Source organism: Oryctolagus cuniculus, chromosome 8 (assembly GCF_964237555.1).
Source record: "Oryctolagus cuniculus chromosome 8, mOryCun1.1, whole genome shotgun sequence".
Classification (NCBI taxonomy): domain Eukaryota; kingdom Metazoa; phylum Chordata; class Mammalia; order Lagomorpha; family Leporidae; genus Oryctolagus; species Oryctolagus cuniculus.
The window spans coordinates 124,695,846-124,722,198 of record NC_091439.1 but is presented as its reverse complement, the minus strand read 5'-3'; the positions used below and the strand labels follow the sequence as shown (position 1 = coordinate 124,722,198).

The window sequence follows — 26,353 nt, the reverse complement described above, 5'->3', positions numbered from 1 at the left end:
CACCGGTCGGTCGGCAGAAGTTGAACTGCCCCCTCACGCCGTAAAAATCGCCGATCCGGTCCGAGTGTCATCCAGAACCCGTTCGCCAGGCTCTGGAACCCGGGCTCATTCCGAAGGGGAAGCTGGCAGGTGGGGCGGGGGTCGGCCAGGAAAGGGTTAAACGGTGGGCTCCCCCCCCCCAGCCCCAGCACCGGGGCGCTCCGTCCGTCCGAGGTTGTGCGGACCCCTCCGGGAGGCCCGCGGTGCGAACCCGAGACCGCGACGTCGCAGCCCCTCGGTCTGCCCCTCAGCTTGGAGCCTGGCGGCCGGGGCGGGCGGCGCGGGTCCCCTGGACGCGCCCGGCTCCGAGGTCCCAGCCCCTCCGAGGGACACCCGCAGGCCCGACCCGGAGTCGGCCCGCGCCGCGGCACTGGGCACTGGCGGGGGTCTCCCGCGGGGTCCCGCTGCGGAGCCCCGCGCGCCTTAACTTCTCTCCTCCGCCCCGGCTCCCCCGCGACTTGGGGTCCCCCGGCCCCCCAGCCCTGCACTGGGCCAGGAAGTAGCCGACGAGCCCAGCCTGGGAGAGGGAATCCGCAGAAAATGGTCATTTTGACTTTAAGTGTAGGTGCAGCTGGTTGGTGCGTGGGCACCCAGGAGGAACAATGATGAAATACTGAATGAGGGCTCTGTCTTAGAAACAAAGCAGAGCCTAGTTTTATTGCTAACTGGATGCTCTTATAAAGAAAAAAAAACTCTTAGGCGTTTGTTTTGAATGTATATTAATATATATATTAGATATATGTATATATTTACAAAAAAGCTAGAGAGTGAGATATGTATAAACCTGGAGAGAATGTGTTCAGCATGCTCTCAGTGGGGGGAACATTGAAAATTTTGTCAGTATTAGAACAATATTTCAAATTTCAAGTTTTTTTTTTATTTCTTGGCTGTTGAAATGTTTTTTAAAAGGGAACTTTGGGCTTTCATCTTGAAAACATACTTTAAGATTTTAATGTGTTAGTGTTCTCTTACGTTGCTTCAGTTACTTTGTTGAATTATTAAGAGTGACCGGTCCACACTTGGGCAGTTTGTGAATTTGTTTGGTTTAAAGTATTGAGAAAAGTTGAGTTGTTTACTGCAGAACTTAGTACTCTACAGTTTGTGCAGCCAAACTGTATAGAGACAGACTAGTGGGTTGTTACAGCACTCATATTTTCAGATCTTCTTAAGTGATCTCTGGGGAAAATGGTATGCAAATGTAAATAAAGGACTTAGGAGATACTTGAAGCAAATACGTTTTGAAATATCTGCAATATATGTGACTATAAAAATGATTTATCTGAAACGCTTATCTCGGTTCTCAGCGTTGCCGTTTCAGTAAGACAATTTCATTTTTATGAAGATGACTTTGGAGGTGGTGGAGAAATGAAGTGCTATCATTTTCCCCCTTGAGCCACCTGTTGCTTATTATTAATATGATAGAAGGCATGCTGAGAGCCTGGCTTCTCAAATACCAACACCGAGTAATTGATACAGAATCTATCCCAGAGTCATTAGCTTCATAATTTTTTGTGTACCTTCCAGGATGTTGTTTATCTTTTAGTTCCTTTTTAGATCAAACCAAATGATTGAAAATAGACTGCATTGCCTGTGAAACTACCTTGAAATGTTAAACCTGAGCATTTACCTAAAATAATGGATTTATGTACTCCGTCTGTATAAAGGCAAAGAAACAAGGAAATCTGAACCTCTCTGAGAAACAGTTTAGCTGAAGTACTTTTGCTTGGTCTTGTTCCATTAAAAAAGAATAGCTACTTTCATTTAGCAATAAAAGCTTCGGAAGATGCTTCAGCATAATTAATTCTGAAATTAGTACTTACCTTTTGTTTTTTGATTACATGCAAGTTTGAGTTGTCCCTTCTTCTGAATTCTATTTGAAAAGTCTCTTGAATGTTACTTGTTAATGCAACTCATTCTTATTTTGATAGAATGATTTTTAAAAATATGGTATAATTTATATGTGATATAGATATATAAATCTGTTTATTTATAAGAAATCTTTAGGAACAAAGATAGAAAGTGTTAGGTGAGACATGGTGGATTTAGAAATTACTGCTGCTAATGTCTTATTTCTTCAGTTTCCTCAGAACAAATCACAGAGAAATAGTAAAATCAAACACAAGTCTACAATAAGTGTTGACATAGAAGAAACTTCAAACAATTTTCACCACTCCATACTAGAACCGTTCCTTGAATAAAAAGTTAACTTTAGTTTTTCTTCAAAATGCACAGTGTATAACTATATATATTACATAGACATAGTTTTTATCCTTAGGAAAATTACTAACATTCTTGGTTATTTGTGTAAAGATTGTAGTAAAGCTTTTCATCTCCCAAATTCTAGTTGAGATTTTAATCTCCATGTTTTAATAGAATTTGACTTAATCTAAAAATATAGAGAAATCAGCACATTGAAAAAGAAGTGCAGGAGGTAGAACCAGCATGGTATTTTCAAGCTATAAAGATATGATTTTTAAGATAAATCCAAAAAAGCCTTGTCAACAATTGGGATCTGTTGAGCAGATAACACTCGTTGTGTGCTACTTTCAATGATTCTAGCTCTTGTTAAGTTGTCTTAAAACCAAGAATTTGTGATTCCTCAGTGGGAGAAGTATGAGAGTACTACCGCCTTCTCCAAGGATAGGAGTGAAGGACTGTCTCGTCACATTCCTGCATACGTCTTAGAATTGGAAACCATCATCATTTTGAGGAACCTGATCATTACCTCAGACGGCTCATATATTACATATTTCCAACATTTATATTTTATAAAATCTATTAAACCATGTCCTTTATCATGTAATAAATGAGTAGAAAATTTGGAAGTCAGTGAATTAATTGGCACTGTCTGATGTAATGCTGTCATCAGTCTTATTCTTATATATTTTTTACTTTCCTGAGGTACAAGTAGTAATTAAGAGTAGCAGAATAAGTAGAACAGGAGACACCCTTAAACACTGTGTGTTGGAAGCAATACTGTCACATAAAATGCTAGCAAAAGGAGCGATGATGGTCAGGCTTATTTTTAATAAATCATGTAATAAAATCAGGATTGTGGCAGTAAGTTGAAATTCAAGTAGTTCTGCATTAGATTTTTTTTTTTCAATTAAAGTACCTGGCGCTCATTTGAACTTGGTTTTAAAAAATGGTTGCCATTATTGTTGCAAAACCCGCAATCAGCTTCAATTTACATTTATTCCCTAAGTGATTTTTAGTGCTCTTTAGATATATTGAAAGCACTAATAAAGCCCTACAATTTAACTTGCAAAATTTAACCTTAATGTAAGCTAAAGAATGTGTATAACATTGTAAAACTGAAAAAATACTGGTTGGCGTGTCTCAGAGAAAGTCAAGTTACTAGAGGCCTTTTCAAAAATCCTTGATTTGAGCAGTAGTGAGTAAACCTTTTTTAAACTGAATTGAATAGAAGTAAACCTTTCTTAACTTCCTTTTTTCGTTCTCTGTGCTGTTTTCATCTGAATTCAGGTTCCTGAGGGTACAGGTCATTTAAGGGATAATAATGGCTGATAGAGAGGGACATTACCCGTCACTCCACAGAGGGCTGAAGGCTGCTGAGAGTCTATTAACTTTTACTGTTGTTGGAAAGTAAATAAAACAATTGGTTTCCATGCCTACTGCAAGGACAGCACTCTACTGCTTCCTAAGACATTAAAATTCAAACCAGGAGAATCTTCAAAGAATGTCCTCAGTATTGTTTAAGGTTGATGATGCAGCCTGATCATGTTTCTTGAGTAGTAGGCATACCCTGAGCACTGTAGAATTCTCCCTTACGCTACCTCAACAGGTGGCAGCACAGTTCACTCTTCTACTTTGCAAAGAATATGTGCCAAATATAAAATTAGAGGATTATTAATAATTTGGATAAGTTTAACAAAGTAACTGCTATTTTCTATAGCAGTTTCTATTTTCTAATCCTAATAATGGATACTCGATTCTTAAGAAAATGCACACTATCAGCGTTTCTTGTCATGGAACTTTGCTAACCGTCGTAATTATGTTTTATCATAGTTGAGATCATAGGCTTTTCTTGTAAATTCTTAATATTTAATTCACTGCCTTAACATCAGTGTTTTTCTTTCTTTCTGTTGCTTTATTTATTTGTGAAACAGGGAGCTCCCATCTGCTGGTTCAGTTTTCAGATACCCACAAGGGCTGGGGCTGAGCTGAGGTTGAAGGTAGTAGCCACCAACTGAATCCAGGTCTCCTCTGTGGTTGATAGGAAGCCAGTTATTTGAGCTGTCATCTGCCTGCCAGGATCCGAAATGACAGGAAGCTGGAGTTGGGAGCCAGAGCCTGGAATTAAACCCAGACACTCTGATGTGGGCTGCCTGTGTCTAGGTGCTAGGGCAAATGCCTATTCCTCTTTTGCTTCGTTGATGATAATATACCATGTGCCTAGTACTTAACAAGCTGTTGACTATCCCAAGGTGCTTCAAAAAATTCATGGAAAAAAGAATTAGAAGATACATTGATTTTTGTGCAAAAATTGAAATCCATGCATACCATTTTCTTAATATTCATTTTACCTGAATAATTGAAAGTCCTTGATACTGTTTGTATTTGCAGGTCACAGCAAGTGAGAATATAGAATGAAATAGCATTTATATGGGACTGCTATTCATATTGTTTAAATCAGGACATTTAATCAAGTGAGAGACAGTTGACTTCTGAACTCAAGTAATAGTCTGACAGTTGTGGGACCAGTGAGTACCCACAGTGCCAAGGGCTAGCCATTTGCAGCAACCTGAAGCATACCTTGTTGTCTGGGTCCTACTTTAGCTCTGATTGCCATATAACTTCTGCATTCCTATTTCTTTACGCTGCCATTGTCACCACTGCCATGCTCACTTGTCAGAGTGAAGATTGGCTTTGTCACGTCAGGTATCACATCACAAAGGAAGCCAGGTCAGAGGATGTACCCTTATTTGATCGTTTCTGGAGAGGGAACCTTGAAAGTGGTGGTATCACATTATGAGACTCCACTAGGGTGTTTGAACTGAATACAAAGTGTAGGAAATTTGCTGTGGGCTCAGTATCACTGAAATGATAGGGAAGTAGACAATCTTTTTAACTCCCCAGCTCTCATAACTTCTAGTGAATTAGTAGAAAAGTGCAGTGAAGTATGTTATATATTAATGTTAGCCGTCGCAAAACACACCAGACACCGGAGTAAGGGAAAGGGTTTATTGGGGAATACCCTACAGACCAGAGTGAAGGGGCAGCAAAGGAAAAAGAAAGAGAATATAAGAGAGAAACAGAGAGGAGAGGAGCTAGCAAGGAGAGAAGATAGAGCAGAGAAGAGGAGAGAGGAGAGCAGAGCCAAGAGAGAAGAACCAAGAGCCTAGAGACCAGAGGAGGAGGCTAGAGAGAGGAACCCAGAGAGAAGAGTCAAGAGATCCCGTGTGCAGGAACAGACCCTTTTAAACTTTGCCTGAGGGCGGGCAGGGAAGCAGGAGCAGCAAATCCCATTAGGATGGGGGTGGAGCCTGGCTCAGGTAGCTGGGCCATGCGGCACCTGGCTACAACTGCGCCAGTTTCCTAACAAAGTATATTGAGAAATAAATTATTCTCTGCATGTTTATGTCATATATATGTACATTTCTGTATTTGTAGGTGTATGCATAAATGTATTTGCATGGGGATATTTTGAAATTCAGGAAAGATAAGTTTATTTTGGTAGAAAGAAATTGAGATCAACATATAGGTTTTTCATAGTAGGCAATTTCCATGAACTTCTTGAAGATCCCATAGATGCCTGTGTTTTAGAAGTTTTTGCACCAAAATAAACTTTTCAATTCATTTTCCATGAACATTCTGAAGTATGCTTGTATACATGTGTGTGTCTTCCAATAGCTAACAGGTGAAATAATCTGAATATCAAGACATGCATATGTTATACTAAAGATACTATATACCAGGGGCTTCAAAAGGGGTGTGAAAAATCTGACCAAAAATGATAAAGATTTTGCATCAACTTTCGAAAGTACCGCCCTTGTAATATGCTCCTATGTGTATTATAGTTATTAGACTTAATATACTAAGTAGAAAGCAAGTGCCGCACCATCACCTAGAACGTTATGATGTGTTAGGGTTCCCTCCCGCATCCCTCGTTGGGTTTTCTGCATCCTACTTTCTGTGAGTGTGGCCTGTGTGCTTTCCTGCTTCTTACAGGAAATCAGCTTGTCTGGGATTGGATTATATCCTTAAACTTTGCAGTTGGATGTTCAAAAGGAACACTGTGTACTGTGGTAAAGCATTTATGTTCCTACTCTGACTGCTGGGTAAGACTACTGGGTTGGAAGCTTTTAGATCTCATGGTTCTGACTCGGAGTGACATTTTACCTCTTATTTTTTCATGATTGCATACTCTGGGTCAGAACTGTATTGTGTGTACTTATTTTTATAGGCTCATCATTGAATCTTCAACACATACCATCTGACCCTTCTGAGTTCCTATAGTATTTACATGTCTTTTCCTGTTTATGAAATTCCTTTCATCTTTCTGTCTGCCGGTTTTTAGAGTTGGAGACCCCCATGCAACTGTGAGCTCGCTACAGCTATAGGTTGGCTATAGGTTGGCTATAGGTTGTGGTCTCCCTTTGCTCCATACGACAGTTTAGCTAGCATTAGCACAATAACTAGCTGGGAACTTGTATTAGAAAATAGGGGCCGGTGCTGTGGCGCAGCAGATTAAAGCACTGACCTGAAGTGCTGTCATCCATCCCATATGAGTGCCGGTTCGAGACCTGGCTGCTCCTCTTCTGACCCAGCTCTCTGCTATGGCATGGGAAAGCAGTAGAAGTCCTTGGGCCCCTGCACCCGCATGGGAGACCTGGAAGAAGCTTCTGGCTCCTGGCTTCGGATCGATGCAACTCCGGCTGTTGTGGCCATTTGGGGAGTGATCCAGTGGATGGAAGACCTCTCTGTCTCTATCTCTCTCTGTAACTCTTTCAAATAAATAAAATAAATCATTTTAAAAAATGAAAATATATGTATTAAATGAAGGAACGTGATATTCAGTGCTGCCTCTCCTGTTGTCAATATATTAGAGATAGAGGAAGATCCTGCAAAAGGGAGGCCTTGAACCAGAGTGCCTTCGTTAAGATAGAGGTCATTTCCCAACCATGCAACCGACAAGAGATGGCTGTCCAGGCCTGGGCTTTGAATGACTCCCTCAGCAGGGTTGTGCCTATATGGCCTTTCTATGAACAAGAAACATTTAAGAGAAAGTCCGGAGCAGGCAGCTCACCCTACAAGTGCCCTTGAACTGGTCACACAGGACTTCTACTTGTATCCCCCAGTCCTCAATTTAGTTCCATGTCTACACTTAACCACAAGGGGAAATAACAAAATTTAATCCCTGGTGGAGAAGGATTAATTTCTAAAGAAAGAAGTCAATACCTGGTACTGGGAAAGAAATATAAAGAATATATTATATTGTATATTATATATAGAGAGAGAGAATATAGAGAACTATAATGTAGTAGACAACTACTACTTTACAGGGGAACTTTAAAACATTTGCAGAAAAATGGAATTAAAAGAAAATTTTTGTGCAAATTGTTTTTGACATCCATGAAAATTTTTTTTGATAATACATATTTCCCAAAGACTTTCTGAAGACCGCCTTGTGCATATAGATTTCAAAATTTTGTATCAAAATGAATTTATCCTTTAATTCAGTTTTCTACACACATTTTAAAGTTCTGTCATATTTGATCGTGCTCCATCAGTCATCTAAATATCTCTTGAAGATGTTCTCAACCTCCATCCTGTGCCTACTGATAAAATTTTTTGTAGTCAGCAAATTGCCTTGCCTTCAGTTTTTTCCTCTTAATTTCATGTGAGCCCTCTGTCCTCAGCCCATGAGAGAGGCTGAACAGGCAGGCAGCCTGCATAAAATTGGAGTGCCTGGTACCTAAGGGGGTGAGTCTAGGGGTTCAGTATGGGTGCAAGTGGTGGTGTGCTGGTTTCTAAGAGGAAGTGTTGGTCAGAACCCAGAGGTATCCAACAGGTTATCACAGGAGAGAGCCTGCCTCTGCTGACCAGCCCTGTTTTCCTCCAGGGAAAGCATTTAGCGTATCTTCTGTGAAAGTTTTTTCAGCTTTCAATGTGGGGGTCAGAGTTTCCGAATGCCCTTGTGTGTCAGTAGTGATGCGTCGGGGGGAAGTAGAATTTACTTTTTACTTCCCTGAGGTGAAGGGACAGGATGCTGTCTTGCAGCCCAGGTTGTACTTCCTCTGAGAAAAGGAAAAGGGACAAATGTGCCAATTCCCATTCACTGAAATATTGCTAGAGATCATGCCATTGCCAGGTTCATGCAGCTCCTGGTATGGAAGCAAAGCAAACAGTCTGTTTAGCAGTCCCATCTCTGGGGCAGTTAGACTTGCTGAGTGGCCCTTGTGCTTTCTGTTTGTTTCTTGACATCAGAGACGGATGGCAGCTTGAATGCCGAGTCTCTGGCCTGGATCCCAGGCAGCGCTGGGGGATGACACTGGTTGACTCTTGTTGTTTTGGAGAGATCCTTGATTCCTTCCTCCTTCATACGTGTCAAAACTTTACTAATGAGCCGAGGTGCCGGCCCATTTGTGTTTTCTTACTCATTAACAGCTGTTAGGTTAGTCATTAACAGCTGTTAGGTTAGTCATTACTGGCCACTCAGAACGGTTTTCTATCTTTTGAAATGTGACATTTGGTCTTTCAAAATCATCACTTTGACTGTCTTTGTTATTTTTGAGACCAAGAGGTGGATAATGCTTTGGGATGTTTATTAGGATTTATTGTCTTTAATACAGAATCCCAGTAATTTGATGAGTTTATCTTGAAGTCAGAATAAAAGGCCTCCAGTTGACTGTCCTGGTTGACTGCCTTACTGGCCAGTAGTCACGAGGCACACTCTGCTCAAAGGGTAATGTTTGTTGTTGTAGGGACACCACTACTGGTAATAGCATGTTACTGCTATTTATACTAGTGAGCTTTCTGTGACATCTCAGCACAGTGCTAAATATCTTAGTTGGGCAGGAATGGCTGTTAGAAGGAATGTTAAAATATCCTTACACTAGCTATTGTTTGGTCAGGTGTCAGTGTGCCCATCTACAGTTGTGGTTGATTTCTTTTCTTTTTTTTTTTTCTTGATAGATTAAGCCCCTTCCACCCCCGCCCCAACTCACATGTGCACACATATTTTCAAAGCATGTAAAACCTGGAAATGGAAAAGAAATTATTTGCTTCAAATAAACATTAGGAATTCATAAATTATTATTGTATAGAATCACATGCACCTGTAATGTAAGTGAAATCCATGTGGAATGGGTTCTGAGAGTCTTCCAGTCTGTATCTAGCAGATCACTTACTCTTTCATGTTGAATATCAAAGCATGATATAATGCTATTGACTTAGAAAAATGAAGCCCTGTCATATATAAAGTAGGTTGGAATATAGCTAATGTTTTATATTTGGAAGGCCTTTCTATTCAGAATTTCATTTAAGAGATTAAATAGCATAATCATTGAACATGGATTCACTGCTTTGGAGTTTTGTAGCAAAAGAGCAAAACTAATTAGCTGCCAGACTAAGGAAAACACAGAATAAATTAAAATTCAATGATTTCTATATTTTATTCTTAGTGAAGCTAAATCATTTTGAACTTTTTAATGCTAAATTTTAAACTAAGTGCGATATGAAATAAGTGGGTATATGAAATATTCTCTGACAAAAATGAAAACCAGCATTTATATTGAGCGTTCCAGATGAATTTTGTGAGTTGATTCTCAGCATAAGGACAAACTTATTTAGCTGGACTGAAAGAAGAGGGAGCAAAAATGTAACAACTTAATCTCATTTTCTGCAAATACATAAAACGTTACTGGGCATGTCTTCCTGAATATGGTGATATACTTACTATAGAGAACTCCTAAAAATAGTAATTTGATGGCGCCTTAATCATAGCTCACTTTTATTTTCCGATCACCAAGCTACTTTGTGACTTTCAAAATATTTACACAGGGTGCTCTAGGCAGGGTATTCTGAAATATGAGCTCGCTAATTGCCTTGGCACATGGTATTAGCATCTGCTGAAGGATCCGTTTTGGAATATCAGGAGAATATTTATAGTCCTTTCATGGCATAGAGTAGGGAATTATAGGAAACCTTCTAGTCTTTAGCAAGGCTGTCTGAGGTGCCCTTGGCAACATCTGATATTCTCCTCAAATGTCCCTCAGGCAGCCAGAGTCATCTAAAGTGAACATTCCCTGAGGCAAAGCTTTCTAGAACATTGTTTCAACAGCATTCACCTAGTGTTACCTGAGAAACCTTTCTTGGACATAAAAATATAGGGCTGAGATCTTATACTCTTTATTGTTTTTGAAGAACTATTGTATTTACTGAAATTGAGTGAATTAAAAGCCCACTCCATGCTGATAACTTGGGAAGGTTCATTTGGAAGATGTAAAATTTGAAAGCAGTCCTAGGCAAAGGTACACATTTGTTTGTAGATCAATACATTGGTCATTTTGTCCCCAGAACTCCATGTTGATGAAAATGCTAACCCAGGACTGGAGTTTGGTGTAGCAGTGAAGTCACCTCTTGGGACGCCTACATCCCATTGTGGAGTGTCGGGTTTGTGTCCCAGCTACTCTGCTTCCCATCCAGTTTCCAGCTAATGTGTGCCCTGGGAGGCAGCAGATGATGTCTCAAAGTATTTGGATCTCTGTCATCCATATGTTAGCCCCAGATGTAGGTCCTGGTTCCTGGCTCAGCCCTGGCTGAGCCCAGACATTTGGGGACTGAACCAGGGAAATCTGTTTCTTTGCATTTTTTTTAAAGATTGATTTATTTGAAAGTCAGAGTTACACAGAGAGAGGAAAGGCAGATAAAGAGAGGTCTTCCATCCACTGTTCACTTCACAATTGGCCACAATGGCCTGAGCTGCACCGATCCGAGGCCAGGAGCCAGGAGCTTCCTCCAGGTCTCCCACACAGGTGCAGGGGCCCAAGGACTTGGGCCATTTTCCACTGCCTTTCCAGGCCACAGTAGAGAGCTGGGTCAGAAGTGGAGCAGCTGGGTCTTGAACTGGTGCCGATATGGGATGCAGGCACTACAGGTGGTGTCTTTACCTTCTATGCCACAGTGCCAGGCCCTCTGCATTTCAAATAAGATGAAAATGAATAAGCAAAAATGCTAATCCTACTTGTTAGTGTTATTGTTATTTATAATCAGAATCAAAAGAGTTCTCTTTTTAATCTACGCATTTCCTATGTAAAAGTTTTGAAAACATGTGAAAAATGCCAATAGAGAATGACATATTTAACTTACACAGCATATCAATATTGTAGGAGAAGACATCCCACCTAGTCTTTGGAGATTAAAATGTATTTGAGAAAAAGAAGTTATTGGATGCATACAGTGCTTCAAATCTTTAAAGTGACTGACAACCACAAGTAGTTTATAGGGCAATGAATGAGATCTGGAAATCTAATTGAGAACTGTTTTGTTTGCTCTGAGTATCTGGAAGCCGCCTGGCTTTTGCTGCCGGAAGTCTTGCATTTGTTCTTGGAAGGAGGCCCGTTTATTTACATGCACTGTGTGCACTGATGTTTGGCTCAGGAAAAAGATTTGCATCAGCCTCAGTGGTGACAAAAGCACCCATGGCCCAGGTGTCTTGTGTGGCTACTGCTCTGGTCCTGCAAGGAAAGTAGCATAAAGTGTCAGAACTGCACTGAAGGTTGCGTGTATTTGGCCTTGAACACAGGATCATTTTTGAGCTAACAGCGGTCCCTTGATCTCAGCTTCCTCTGCTCTGGGCTCCTGAATGACTTTCGAGTGTCCTTTGAACTCTAGTCTTGAATTCTCACAATAGGTTTTTTGTGTACAGTGCTCTTAATACGTGGTAAGTAGTTTATGATTTCTAAATGTACTTAAAATTGCTTTTAATTATTGGTCTTGGATGAAATCATTTCATTTTAACTTCTGTGCTGCACTTTTTATTTTACTTAAACAAAGTTGTATAAATACCTTTCTCCTAGATAGTGCAATAAAAATCTCAGCATCTCACTTTTCCAGAAATACAGCAATATTTGTATCACATTATAGGTCTGGAGTATGTGAAAATACCTATTTAGGACAGGCTTCTGAACTGGGCTTAAATTATCTTCATTCCCACATCCTTTCTTAAATAAACATTGGCTAAGCACTTAGAAGTCAAAATAAACTGTGTAAAGAACATATGCTAATAGAATGTGTATTATGCAAATTTGAAATAGCATGTTTTCCAAATTTTGTAATATTTTAATATATTACAATTTTTCTGAAATAGCTTTGTAAATTAAAGGAATGGCTAGTTTAGAAGTTTCAAATAGTCTCTCTCTTTTTTTTTTTTTTTTTTTTTTTTTTTTTTTTTTTGACAGGCAGAGTGGACAGAGAGAGAAAGAGACAGAGAGAAAGGTCTTCCTTTACCGTTGGTTCACCCTCCAATGGCTGCCACGGCTGGCGCATCGTGCTGATCCAAAGCCAGGAGCCAGGTGCTTTTCCTGGTCTTCCATGGGGTGCAGAGCCCAAGCACTTGGGCCATCCTCCACTGCACTCCCAGGCCATAGCAGAGAGCTGGCCTGGAATAGGGGCAACTGGGACAGAATCCGGTGCCCGACTGGGACTAGGACCCGGTGTGCCAGCGCCGCAGGTGGAGGATTAGCCTAGTGAGCCGCGGCGCCGGCCTCAAATAGTCTCTTTAAAAAATTTTATTTTCTTTTTGGAATTCAAATGCATTAATACAGTGCAAATAAAAACCAACATTAATTTCATCTTACATTGTTTAGTCAAGTTTTAAAAATACCGACACTGGAGTAAGGCAATTTGTATGTGTATGTTTAGTTTGACAAAATGTTTATTTCTACTCTCTGATCCTATTTAAATTTACTTTTAAGTTACCCCTAATGTTGTCATTCAATCAGGAGTATTAACTTCTGCAATATAATTAATAAAAAAGTTTCTATATTTATAAAACTGACTCTTTTCCAAAGCTAATCTTCTGAGCCAAAAGTCTTTAACATTGTGGGGTACAGAAACTCAGAACTCAAGGACAGCTACGATCACTTTATCCAGAAAATGTTTAGATACACAAAACATGTTTTAAAATTCAGGTGACTCAAGGCCGGCGCTGTGGCAAAGCGGGAAAAGCCGTCACCTGCAATGCCTGCATCTTCACTTCCCATCCAGCTTTCTGCTATGGCGTGGGAAAGCAGTGGAAGATGGTCCAGCTTCTTGGGTCCCTGCTCCCCTGTGGGAGACCTGGAGGACACTCTAGGCTACTGGCAGCCATTTGGGGGAGTGAACTAGTGGAAGGAAGACCTCTCTCTCTCTCTCTGCCTCTGTAACTCTGCCTTTCAAATAAAATAAATAAATCTTAAAAAAAAAAAAAACACATTCAGATGACTCATTGCTTCGCTGTGATAATCTGAAACATGGATATAGGTGCCTCTGCAAGGCAGCGATCACTGTGGAACAGAGGCTGTAGCTTGGAGCTGTGGGGATTTTTTGATGCTCTTGGGATTTTAGGAAATTTCTAATGGAAGTTGTCTTAGAGCCTTGCGTGCCTCCATTGTTCCCAGTCCAGGCCCTTGCCATTCTTGTCAGGATCTCCTCTGCAGTATGTTTCAAAGCAAGACCCTTTGCTCTTCCGAGCCGCTCACTTAGACTGTGAGAAGTTACCCTCATGCTCCTGGTGACCTTCATGTTTCTAGACGATCTTCCCGTTTTTCTGTGAGCGTCGTGCTTTCAGACTTTTACCTGCCAGTGAGATCTATAGTGCTTATTGATCAAGTACGTTCTCCTACAGTGTAGCTCTCCTGTGTTGCTCCTCTGTTCAAGGCTTCCCATTCAGCATTTAATTTATTACGGAGTAGTACTGATCCCATTGCTACTGTAAGCTGCCATCCAAAAATTCCAGAGTAGAATTGCCTTGAGTGGGATAAATTGTAACCTGCACATAGTGGGACTGTTCTTATATTTTGTATAGGCATACTGGAGGGAGATTATATTCTCCTAAATATGTTAGAGTTAGTGTAAGCCCCAAGGATATTGTAACACCTACTGGGAGGAGGGCTGTCAGAGGAGTCTGAAATGAGTCAGAGAAAATAGTTCTCAGAAAACTCTGATGGTGCCCCGGAAGGAGAATAATTCCTTCCAAGTTTGGTCTAGTGCTCTGTAACATGTAGAAGAAAAAAAATCCCTGTCTCCGAGTCTGTGTTCATGCAGCAAACATCTGATTTCCATGTAGCTCAGACTCGGGGAGATCATGCACCGGGCTTTCTGACATGCTGTTTCTGCTGTCAGAACCAGGTTTCTTCCTCAGGCTTCGGGGCCGGAGGCCAGGTCCTAGGTGGTGGTAAATTTATCAAGGTAACGCCACGGTGTGAGCTCCTTGGTTGGTAGCCAGGATCTTTCTGGTGCAGACAGAGATCTCCAGGAGATTTCTGTTCAAATGTCAGCACCAAATAGCATTCGGTTTTCCTGTCCTCAAATCCAAAACCCCTTATCTACCTCCTCCAAACCATATTTACTTCCCTCTGTCCTGCATTCTTTGCCAATCAAATTGAATTCTTACCTGTATTTTTGCTACATTTTCTGCTTTCTGTGTGTGGCTTACTCACTATGAGCCCTTCATCCAGAAGGGAAGAGACCAAGGCCCTACTATTTATAACTTCCCTAATATTTCTCATTTTTGATGGCCCATTTCATATTCTTTTTTTCCCAAGACTCCTGCCATGATTTCCATGGTCAAATGCAACATTTCTTTTCCTTGAACCCCTGAAGCTTTTTTGAAACATTTGTGTTTGCTCAGAGGATTATGCTCCTTTTTTTCTTCATCTTCTTTCTTTTCCCCAAGAAATCTTTTATCTACAGAATACACTTCATGCTTTTCATAATGTAACATTAGGAATTGAATGGATGTTACCACCATACCTGCCCTTCCACCCATACTCCCAGCCCTCTTCCTCTTCCCTCTGCTATTCCCATTCTTATTTTTTAATAAAACCTATTTTCAATTAACTTTATACACATATGATTAACTCTATACTAAGTAAAGAGTTCAACAAATTTTATGGAAAAAAAGCTATTCCTCAATTGTCAAGACATTTGCATCTTGAAGTGTTAATTTCACTTCTATAGATTATCTTTAAGGTGCATTATTAGTTATCACAGATGAGGGGGAGCATATGGTATTTGTGGTGTCTTTTGGATCCCCTATATATAGAATCATGTTACCAGCAAATAGGGATAGTTTGGCTTCCTCCTTTCCAATTTGTATCCCTTTGATTTCTTTTCTTGCCTAACGGCTCTGGCTAAAATTTCCAGGACTATATTGAGTAGCAGTGGTAAGAGTGGGCATCTTTGTCTGATTCCAGAAGTCAGTGGGGATGCTCCAACTTTTCCCCATTCAATAGGACTCTGGCTGTGGGTTTATCATAAATTGCCTTGATTCTATTTAGGATTGTTCCTTCTATACCCAATTTGCTTAGAGTTTTCATCATGAAAGGGTATTGTATTTTGTCAAATGCTTTCTCTGCATCTATTGGGATGATAATACATTTTTTTGTTCCTTAGTTAGTTCATGTGATGTATCATATTGATTGAGTTTTGAATGCTGAACCATCTCTTGCATACCAGAGATAAATCCAACTTGGTCCAGGTAAATGATCTTTCTGATATGTTGCTGGATTCGATTGGCTAGTATTTTGTTAAGGGCTTTTGCATCTATGTATTGCATCTAAGTATTCCCTCCCTTTCAATTGTTTTGAATAACTTGAGAAGAATTGGGATGGTGAGGCCATCTGGTCCTGGACTTTTCTTTGCTAGGAGGGTCTTTATTACTGATTCAATTTCTGTCTTTGTTATTGATCTGTTTTGGTTTTCTTTGTCTTCATGACTCAATTTAGGTGCGTTGTATGTGTCTGGGAATCTATCTATTTCTTCTAGGTTTCCTGATTTGTAGCATGCAGCTCTTTGTAGTAATTTCTAATGATTCTTTTTATTTCTGTGGTGTCTGTTGTTACATTTCCTTTTTCATCTTTAATTTTATTGATTTGGGTCTTTACCCTCTTTTTTTGGTTAGTTGGGACAATGGTGTGTCAATTTGTTTATTTTTTCAAAAAAATAGCTATTCATTTGGCTGATGTTTTGTATTTTTTTGTTTCAATTTTGTTTATTTCTTCTCTAATTTAATTATTTATTTTCTCCTACTAGTTATAGGTTTGGTTTTCTGTTGTTTTTCTAGGTCCTTGAGATGCATTGATAGCTTATTTATTTGGGTACCTTTCCGATTTCTTGATGTAGGCACCAGTTTCTATAAACTTCCCTCTTATTACTGCTTTTGCTGTATCCTGTAAGTTTTGATATGTTATATTGTCATCTTCATTTGTTTCCAGTAATTTTTTGTTTTCTCTTTTGATTTCTTCTATAATGCACTGTTCATTCAGGAGCATGTAGTTCAGTCTCCATGTGTTTGCATATGTTCTGGGGTTACTGAGTTGTTTCTAGCGTCTGAGTGCAGCAGGAACACCTACCAAGCAAGTTCATGTACAGATGAGTGAACAGGGATGTGACTGGTTCTTTTCTGATTACATGTGGCATAATTTTCCTGTTGCTTATTTTCATTTTATTTGAATGCTGGAGGAGGGAGGAAGAGACAGACTCACACACACACACACACACACACACTGCTTGACTCCCCAAATGCCCACATCAGCTAGGGTTGTGTCAGGTGGAAGGCAGGAGCCTAGAACTCAGTCTGAGTTTTTCAGGTGGGTACAGGGATCCCAGTACTTGAGCCATCACCTGTTGTCTCCCAAAGTGCACATGAGCAGGGAACTGGAATTGGGAAACAGAGGCCCTCCAGTGTGGGATGAAGGCTACGCAAGCAGCATCTAAACCACCAAGCCAAATGTCTATCCCTGGTGTTGACAGAGATATCAAAACTCTGGTTAACACTATTAGCTGATTGCACAACATTTAATCTTATTTTCCCTTAGGGTTTTCATTGAGCCTGTCAGTTAAGGAACATATGTTCATTTCCAATTTCAGACCATCTTTCTGAGATACCTGATTTTGCAATTAAATGCTCAGCTAATATACAAGAACATTGTTTCTTTTGCCACCAAGTTTGAACTGTACTGTGGGGTTAATATAAAAGAAAAAATATTAACAAAAATTTGCCATGTCATATGTGACACATTTTTGCTCTTCCAAGCAGCCAACTCCTGATCTATAATTACTATAAAAATGTCAACGGTAGGCTGCTGGATTTCTGCCACAAGTCATCACAGACATTAGCCACCCCCAGGCAATCTTTCACAGGCAGAGAAAGGGTTGTCACTGCCTGTCTTCTTCTACCTTCAAACTTTCTAAAAATGAGAGTCTTAAGTAAGAAGCACCATTGATGACCTACTGTTAAAACTCAAAAATGATTTATTTATTCTCTGATAATATTAGAGAAAAATGAAATTTATAGACTTTCTGAAAGATGATCTGCTGAAAGGTAACTCTTTAACTTGATTTCATAATAAAACATATTTAATGTCAAGAATAATCATTTGGGAAACACCTATTAAAAAGACACAGTTTGGGGCCAGCGTAGTGGCGCAGTAGGTTAATCCTCCGTCTGGAGTGCAGGCATCCCATATGGGTGCCGGTTCTAATCCCAGCTGCTCCACTTCAAATCCAGCTCCCTGTTGTGGCCTGGGAAAGCAGCAGAATATGGTCCAAGTCCTTGGGTCCCTGCGCCCATGTGGGAGACTGGAAAGAAGCACCTGGCTCCTGGCTTTCGGTTGGCACAGCTCCAGCCATTGCAGCCATTTGGGGAGTGAACCAAAGGAAGGAAGACCTTTCTCTCTGTCCTTCCCTCTCACTGTAACTCTACCTCTCAAATAAAATAAATAAAATCTTTCAATAAAGACACAGTTTATCCGAGATATATTACATAGCTTGAAGTTTTACCATATGAATTAAGCAAAATACAGGTTTTGATTACTACAAATGCCATTGAATTCATAATTCGCCACAAAACCTTTTTCTTCTTTTTTCCTTGTAATCTTATATTGTTATACACTCAGTTTGGAGAACTTGGAGTACTAGAGTCAGACAGATGGACTTATAATCCATGATATGGACTGAACTTATTTTTAAAGGGTAATGACAACTACTATTTGTTGACATTTTATTCAACTGTATAATGCAGTAGGAACAACAAATACAATACCAGAAATCTGCTATATATTGGATGATTTCATCCTGTTATACTTTCTATTTCTTAAGACATTTTCTAAAGTTACTTCTTGGAAGGGAGCCTTAGCCAATTTAATGGACGGTACATCTATACTCATAAAATCAAAAGCAGAAATGAGGCCTTTGAGAACATAATTTGAGATCAAATCATATACTCCAATTGCTTGAATTTTACCATAGCATTTTACAAGTGTAAGATTAGAGTGTTTCAATTTTCATCATAGTGAAAAATTAAGATATTTAAATCATACCATCTTGTTACAATGCAGAAGATGACCAAATCTACCATGGAATGCTACCTTGAAGTTTACCAATTTTTACAGTGACTGCTTATGAACATTGTCATATGACATTTTATACTTACTGCTCTTTTGTAGTACTTCAAAGATTCAAGAATTAAATGCATCATTTCTTATGATTTACGAATCTGACCTTAATAATGTAAGGTAGCTGAATTTAGTTATATGAAAGCAGTTATGTTTTGATTGTTACTGAAATTGATCATGAGGAAAACGAGATTTCTGTTCTTTCATTATGCTTAAATAAATATTTCTGGCAATAGTGTTTGCATTTCAAACTACAGCTCCGTTTTTTTGTTCAACACTTAGTATCAACTGATACTATAAAAAAGTCACAATAAAATAGAGATGTTCTGCTTAATATTTAATGTTTCTATGTTTTTGAGAGAGTTATTTAATAGTGTAACTTAGAATTTTTTTTCACAGCCTACCTTTAATGAACATGAATGAAACAGAATAAATATTTAATATCCTCATATAAATGACAGAAAATTTTATTAACATAATTACAATGCTTGAATAAATTATGGTAGGTCTTTATGACAATGACTCCGTATAACACAGAACTGCATTTAATTAATTTCACAAATGCAGTAATAAATCTAAGTTGTAAACTGATTTTTTTAAAAAAGATTTATTATTTATTTGAAAGTCAGAATTATAGAGAGAAATGGAGAGACAGACAGAGAAACCATCCATCCACTGGTTCACTCCCCAGATGCCCACAATGGCCAGGGTTGAGCCAGGGAAAAGCCAGGGGCCTCGGGTTTCTTCCAGGTATTCCATGTGGGCGGAAGACCCAAACACTGGCCCATCTTCTGCTGCTTTTTCAGGCACATTAGCAGGGAGCTAGATCGGAAGTGGAGCATCTGGACGTGAACCAGTGTCCCCATGGGATGCCAGAGTCCCAGGTGGCATCTTTACCTACTACTATGCCACAACATTTGCCCCCAAACAGTGAATTTTATGTCAAGGGTAAACTAAAGTATTGTCATGTTTTAGTGGCTGAGTATATTTTAAACCACTATAGGAGGACAGCACTATTTCCCGAGCAAGGAGCTGAGACCTGTGGGAGCAGCATCACTACTTACTTTGCCATCAGTGAGCACAGACTGACGCCAGGCCATCTATGCAAACACCTGAGTGACTGAAGTGCGTGCCGCTGAGAGCACTGAAGTGGTTGTTCTAGAACAGCTGAAAATGCTCAGGTATAGATTAGGCTGCGGCATCATTGCTTGTAGGCAGTGGTGATAGCCAAACCAAGCATTTTAAGATGGTTCTTGGATTTATCTGGGCTAATGCTCTGTGTTTTAATTTGTGTTGCATGTTGTCACATGTCTTAAAAATAAGTTACTCGTGTCATTAAATATCTTGAGTTTCTCAAGATTTCTATTACTCTAAAGATTTCTAATGAGTTTATGTAAACAAATGGGAAAAAGGTGTTTTATCAGTTTTGAAATGACTCTAGATGGATTTTGACTTGAGAGAGTTTGCTATTTTATACTGTGATCTGTTGCGTGAAGAAAGGAGTCCTTTGGTTGTTGACTGATTTACATCAAATAGTTTTCTAGGCAATGGTTGCTCTTTGTGGAAGCAATTGGGAGAGAAGAATGATTAGTTTAAGTTGAGATGGTTAAAGCTGCTTTAATACAGTTATATATCCATAGTTAAGAGGTAGTAGACTGTCTAGCTTTATTTTAAGTTAGATAAACAAAATAACAGCTTTAGTAAAAACTGGAAATAAGGATTACTCAGATTATAGTGCCTAGAAAAGGAGCAGAAAACACTTTGAACTTGCTTTTGTTGTGCATCACCAGTTTTTAAAAATGCTGTAATGTAGTATCATTGTCATTGCTTAACAAAGAAGGCAGAGTAACAGAAAATGGTGGTTGTAGATTAGTCTGATACTAGAGTAAGTGTGTTTATATTGGCTATTGTGTGGCAGCTTTAAGAACCTGTAAATAGTAATGAAACTATATGTTGAAGTCTCTGTGTTACAGAATGATCTGCATAGCCTAGCATGAGAAAGTTGTTTAATTAAACCACTGAGTCCAAGTATGCTATTGCCTGTTGTCAAAATGAAAAGGATTATATTTATTACATTTTAATGTGCGTATTTCATAATTTTATAAAGGTCATTTTTAAAATGAAATATGTTTTTTAAATGTTAGATAGACAATATGGTTTTTTGTTTGTTTTGTTTTCTGCAAACTGTCAATAAATAATTATAAAGATAAGAACAATCCTAATACGCTTTACAGAAGACAGAGCATTTAATCTATCTTAACTGTATGAAAAGCTGATTTGATTGACTGTACTAAGTTGCTTGTTAAGACTTAGTGTTAAACCTCTATTCATTAGTGGTCCATTAAAAATCCATTCAAAGCAGTCTCAAAATGCAGAGCGTATACTTGGTCTTTGACAAAAATCTAAGACAATATTAGTGGTTGGCTCATTAGATTAGATGAACAAATATTTACATTTATTTAGAGAAACATGATTTAAAATTAATTTAATTAAAAATTAAAGATAGAATTGGTCTCATTTCCTAAGATCATTATCCACATCAGACGAAGAGATGCTAAGCATCAAAGTATGGTGTCTTCATTATTGGAGGGGTTATATGTGAGGCCTGGCATGGCTCTTTAGCTCCTGAGCTACAAATAATGCTTACGTAAGAAAAACCTTCTTTTCATATAGTTTTAGAAAGAGAAACATAATAATTTCTAAGAAGCAGCAGTTTTACAGTTTGTACTATTTTCTGAGATACTGATCAAACATGAATGAATCTGGTTTTTTTTGGAGATTCTTAGAATCCGTTATTCCTGAAGAGATAGGTGCCTGGTTTTGAAAGTTCTTTTTTAAGTTCTGCATCATTAGCATCTTAAGAAAGTCAAAGCCTGAAGTTATTGATCTGATTGACTGCTGCGCTGGATTCCGTCAGCCCAAGTAAAACCAGAAAACGCTTCAACACACAGTAACAGCAAGGAACCCTATTACAGTTCATAAACATAGTGAGATGTCATTTATTTGGTTCAATACACTGTAATCTTCTGTTGAATATTGGGAGCTTAGATCTGGATGCTATAAAGAATGGCTTTTATGGTGTTATATTATCTTGGTGTAAGACCTCCTGAGTTTGAACACTGAAGAGATACTGCTGAATGAACCTGGGTGAGTTATAGTCTGTCCTAATTGTCTGACTTTGTAAAAGGGAGATGATGTTAACACCCCCGTCCTAGTATGCAGGAGTGTGATGTCTTAGTACATATGACGTTCCTAGTTCATGTTGTCATATATTAAGTGTATAATATATGTTAATAATATTTTGTTCAGATCATTACCCATAACTTATTATTTTGATTTATAATCTGTTGACCTTTTACAAAAATAATTGTTTTTTTGACAACTAAACCAAACTTAGATTAAGCATGTTGTCTGAAATTTGAAGATCTGGAATTTTTTTTAATACATTAGAAGTATATATTCAATGACTGAGAAGTATGATCAGATGTTAAGTTAAAGTAAATATATCTAAAAAAAACATTCTTTTTTATTTTTATTTTTTTTTGACAGGCAGAGTGGACAGTGAGAGAGAGAGACAGAGAGAAAGGTCTTCCTTTGCTGTTGGTTCACCCTCCAATGGCCGGCATGGCCGGCGCGCTGCAGCCAGTGCCCTGCACTGATCCGAAGCCAGGAGCCAGGGGCTTCCTCCTGGTCTCCCATGGAGGTGCCTGGAACCCGGTGTGCTGGCGCCGCTAGGCGGAGGATTAGCCTAGTGAGCCACGCCGCCGACTAAAAGAAGCATTCTTTACTAACCTATTTGCTTGGGAGATAATTACATAACTATAATACTCAGTTATTTAGCCATTAAAAGAGAACAATACTTGTTCTTTCTAAAAATGAGAGGCCATTTGGGGGGTGAACCAATGGAAGGAAGACCTTTCTCTCTGACTCTCTCTCACTGTCTAACTCTGCTTGTCAAAAATAAAATAAAATAAAAATGAGAGAATTATTATAAACTTCAGATGATTAGATGTACCTGAAAACTGGAAGATAAATTGTTAAAATATTGTATCTTTTCAAAAACAGATGTTCATTTGTTTATAAATCTGATCTCTTTGCTAAATACAAACATTTCTATTTATAAAATCTATAGTAATCATTTTCACTAAAATACATATCAAAATGAAGGATAAATGATGTTTTATCTTAATCACATGCACTATTTATTACCTTTGCCCAAGACATACCATCTTCTCTCTGAAGAATCCTTGGAATAGTTGTAAAGGTTGACATGATGACGAATGATGAGACTGCAATGTGACAAGGGAAGCAGATAAGTACATGCAAATTACATCTGCAGGGGGAGGTGATTCAGGGAAGGCCTGGCAGAGTCCATGACACTTAATCTGAGTTTTGATGGATGAGTAGAGTGTGCTGTTTGGACAACTGGAAGAAAGCAAACCTGAGAGGGATTTCCATGTGTGAAGGTAAGAGAAGTGTGCAAGGACACGGCGTGTTGAATAGCTGTACAGAAATTAAGTGTGGCATAAATGAAGATTAGATGATAGGGACTCATGGGAGATGGGACTGTAAAGTATAAGGTCTGGAATGGGAGGGCATCCTGATGCTCTCATTTGAAGGCTACAACCTGCTAAGCAGATTGTCCTTTGTAAACAGTGAAAGGTTCTTAGGATTACCGCTCATGACAGCTGCCCGAATAATTTTGATGGATGTCCATGAAATCAGAGGAGGCTCTCCCGTTCAGAACAGCTTGTGATTCCTGCTCCACTGCTCCATATGCAATATGAAATAAAAATAAGAGTGTGAAACTCCTATGAGGGATTTCAGCAAAGTTCTGTCTCCCTCCACCATGATGTCTGCTTTGCTTTGATTCTTCCAAAGTATAGAAAGTCTAAAAATCTCTATAATTTTTGTTTTCTTCTTTTAAAAAAAGATCCACTTACAAAGGGAGAAGCAGAGAAAGCTATCTTCCATCCACTGCTTCACTTCCTAGTTGGCAGATCAGACCAAAGTCAGCAGCTTCATCCAAGTCTCCCACATGGGCGGCAGGGGCCCAAGCACTTGGGCCATCTTCCACTGCTCTCCCAGGCCATTAGCAGGCAGCTGGATCAGAAGAGGAACAGCTGGGACATGAACTGGTGCCTCTGTGGGATATTGGCATCATAGGTGGTGACTTTATCCAGTGTGCCACAACACCACCTCCCTGTTTTCTTTTTTAAAAACTGTTTGGGGGTTTTTAGTTTGCTAGACTTCTCAGTTAATGTGCCATCTCAGGCCATTTGTTTCTAAATGATTGGTTTCCCAAGTAATGACTTGGGAACACATTCACATTTTGTACTCTGTCTACTTAAGGGAGAGAATGAGGACTGGAATGATGTCTTAATCCAGATAGCATTAACAGGAAATCTGCAAGAACACTGGGGTATTTTGAACATAAGGACTTGTAAAGACGTGAGAGTGTTCCTGCTAGCATCCAAAAAGAGATAACAAGATTAATTTCTATACTTAAGATTGCAAAACTTTTCAGTGTGTACACTGTGCAGTATCTTGGAAATATCATTTTTCTTTAAAATTCATAAGCCTTTTGTACAAATGCAAAGTCTACTCATCCATCAGACCCAGATTAAGCATAATAAAACTGTCTGCTTCTATGTAAAAGTTATATTTTCAAACAGTACATGGAGAACTGATGAGTTGGAAGTTTAGAAGATACTGCTACTTTTCCGGGGACATGAACTTTCCATGACTTGTCATCTGATGTGTGTTCCCCAGTCTGAGAGGCATGCTGTCAACACTAGCTGCTTCACCTTCCTCTTCGGTTATTGAAACTAAAGTGCTGACCTTCTTCTGGCTTCAGCTGTGACTGTGCTGTTTTATGGGAAGTGAGACAGTGATTAGGACACCTGTATAGCGCTTTCACTCATCCAGTTTCATCTGTATATTAAAATGTTAAAGGAGAAAGTTAACTTCTAGTAGTCTATATGCAGAATACAAATAAATAGTTAACTAGCATATTTAATTTTTGAAAGGAATTATTGCAAACTAATATAATGTGCAGACTATTGTGTTTGACAATAAGATTGTGATGTTTTCCTTGCTAGAATACTTTGAATCTTTTTAGTTATAGCCTCTCTGGGAAAGGAGAATTTTCTGTCAATATATAAATAAAAAATAATCACTTAATTTTAATAGATAGAAGTGTGTTAAATTTAGAAGAAATTTTTCTTGTATTTTCAGAAAGACCTACTTGTATAAACAGAATGTTAAATTGGAGGCAGGCAGGCATTTGGCACAGCCGTTGTTAAGTTGCCGATTTTGCTGTCCACATCCCTTATTGGGGTGCCTGGCTACAGTCCTGGCTGCTCTGCTTCCAACCCAGCTTCCTGCCAATGCACATGCTAGGAGGCAGTGGGTGATGATTCAAGTAATTGGATCCTTGCCATCTGCATGGGAGACCTTAACTGAGTTCCAGGCTCCTTGTTCCGGCCTGGCCAAGCTCTGGCTGTTGTGTGCATTTGGAGAATGAAACAGTGGATGGACGATCTTTCTCCATCTGTTTCTTTGCCTTTCAAATAAAATGAAAATAAATTTTAAAAAACTAAGAAAATATTGAATCTCACTCAGTTGCTACTGCTACGTGTAAATACATGCTTGCATTGCCAAAAATGTACTTGATTAAAAAATGTATAAGATTTAAAAAAAAGAAAAAATATATAAATACCAGTAAGTATGAGAATTTATTTGCCCAAGATGACTTAACCAGTAGTTCTGAGAGATGTCCTGTTTCACTCTGAAGCCCAACTTCTTACTCATGTTCTTCACTGATAACTCAAATCAGGATGGATTTTCAAGTCTACAGATCCTAAAAGTAAATGACCAGAGTCTAGTACCATTTGGAGTGAAATGATAGCTCTAAAAGACAACACCTACATTTCTTGTTGTACCTCATAGAGACAAAGAACTATAAATAACAAACTGCAAGAATTGAAAAAAAAAATGTTTCCTTAGTTTTGGTTGGTTGGACATTTTCATTCCACTTATGAATCAACCGATCTCTTTGAAACTGCCCCTTCATTGTTCTCCCTCACTGTGCCAGGCAGTGGTTATTCAAAGACAAATACCTCAAGAATCCTACCTTTTTTTTTTTTACCCTGGGTCAGGAAATTTCTCATAGAAGAGGATTCCTTGAAGCGAGTATTGAGGAATAAGTATTTGCCAAAGCTTAGCAACTGGGGAGTAGAGAAGTGTTGAGTCCTAGGGAGCCCTGAATAAGAGCTTGGAAGTAGGAAAGCTTGGGAGGCCATTCACAAATCAGGCTTCCTTCCTGAATGGGTTTTCAATTCTTGGGCACACACAGAATGAAAGCAGCATGACCCAATTTTGCTAGAGGCAATTTGGAATTTAATTTTTGTTGGATAATTAAAATATGAATAATCTAAAATTTACAATTAACTGTAGGAATACATTTACTTTTATGTTAACCATTACTCAGAACATGTGTAGTATGCTTCACAACATTTAAAATAACATGTTAAAATAAATATTTTAGACAGCACTCCAGTGGGTTTGTATAGAATAATAGAGTACTCAATAAGGTTTTACATTATGCTCATCATTGATTAAAATACTTAACTTTGACATTTAAAAATTATGTATAGCTGCGTGATTTTACATACTATATGGTATAGTAG

General features: G+C 38.8%; 1 protein-coding gene across 2 annotated transcripts in view; it reads left to right on the top strand.

The window, feature by feature from the left end:
• Positions 1 to 26,353, top strand: part of LOC103347526 (rho GTPase-activating protein 20-like) — a 128,739-nt gene that overhangs the window by 881 nt on the left and 101,505 nt on the right. The window lies entirely within an intron of this gene.